The 1411-nt window shown below is 37.6% G+C and overlaps 1 protein-coding gene across 1 annotated transcript in view; it reads left to right on the top strand.

The window, feature by feature from the left end:
* Window positions 1-499: 499 nt before the first annotated feature.
* The window catches only part of LOC101861288, a gene marked incomplete in the record, with an annotated part of 17627 nt that continues 16715 nt past the window's right edge, over window positions 500-1411 (top strand). The window contains 1 exon segment of the mRNA XM_005100577.3: window positions 500-638.

Below are 1411 nucleotides of genomic sequence, written 5' to 3'. Positions count from 1 at the left end.
TCTCTCTCTCTCTCTCTCTCTCTCTCTCTCTCTCTCTCTCTCTCTCTCTCTAGTATGTGTGTCCATATATATATATATACACACACGTAAAATACAAATAACATGCATTATATTCATATTTATACATAATTGTATACTGTTACATATATTATATATTGCATTATATACAAAATGTACATTATAAATGTACATGTACTTGTATATACATATAACTTACATTTATACAGGCATATACGGGTATATTATAAACACATGTTTACACTTATATGTAAACAGGGGACAACTTATGAACATGTTTTATGTTTTATTAAATTGTCTCAAGCGGAGTGTACACAGCAGACGCAAGTGTGTAACCAAATCTTATGTGTGTCACCCATGCGCTTATCGCCTTACCGGGAAAGCGGGAGGAATGGTATTATTGTGGGTGGGTGCGTCTATTTATAGGTAAGTGGAAAATCCCAACATTACGTTTTCGACATAAAATCTGACACATAATAGCCTAGTGTGTTAGTTAGGGTCAAAGACTTGCCTCGAAGTCGCACGTTGCACTCTGCTGAGAACACACTACCACCAGAATAGCCACTGTAGTTTGCGGTCATCAACGCCAAGGATGCCATGTTTTTCGGAGCAAATTTTTTGTAAGTGATTTTGTTCTTCATACATTTATTATTTGTCAGGCACCGTGGAAATGATGAGAAGTGTACAAACGTGTAGCAATATACTTTCTGTGTTGGATAAATTTGTAAGATTGCATTCACGTTGATAACATTTCTTTGTGCGCTTTTTAAGGTGGAGGACAAGGTAGATTTAAATCTAACTAATTCATTGTTACTCTTGAGAGAACTTTGCATAGATCTATATAACTCAAATACGTGTAGGCCTACTTTACTTTTTCAATCTTTTTTAAATTTTCGTTTCACGTATACTGTTTGTTGACCTCACAACCGGATTCTACTACCAAGAATGTACATTTGGTTTCAGTTTTAGTCATAATCTTACCGCACTTGAAACACAAGTAGGTCTTTTAGGTGTCAATAATTAAAGATGCACTAGAGAGTAATATGCACCAAAATGGAGGGGGAAAGAAAAGGACATAATTAGACGTCAGAAAAGAAAGAAGGAACAAACTATGGCCTACTATACTGCAGAGTGCCAGCCAACCAACCACGTAATCTCTTCCTGTTTCTGCCTGCTCATGACTTTTTTTATATACGTCCCACCCTTCCTCTACGTCCCCACCGTGTCACCACAACGGTAAGTTTCACTTTCCACATTGTGTCTTTTTTGGGGGGTAAGTGTTTTTACGGCGCTCGCAACTGCATAAGATCATATGAGCGTGCGGGACACACTTAATATTTTCAGTTGGTAGGAAATTTTGAATTTTGCCCGGGTGGTGGCCGAAGCCTACTCT

Source organism: Aplysia californica, unplaced genomic scaffold, assembly GCF_000002075.1.
Source record: "Aplysia californica isolate F4 #8 unplaced genomic scaffold, AplCal3.0 scaffold00252, whole genome shotgun sequence".
Taxonomy (NCBI): domain Eukaryota; kingdom Metazoa; phylum Mollusca; class Gastropoda; order Aplysiida; family Aplysiidae; genus Aplysia; species Aplysia californica.
This window is presented reverse-complemented; position numbering and strand designations above follow the sequence as displayed.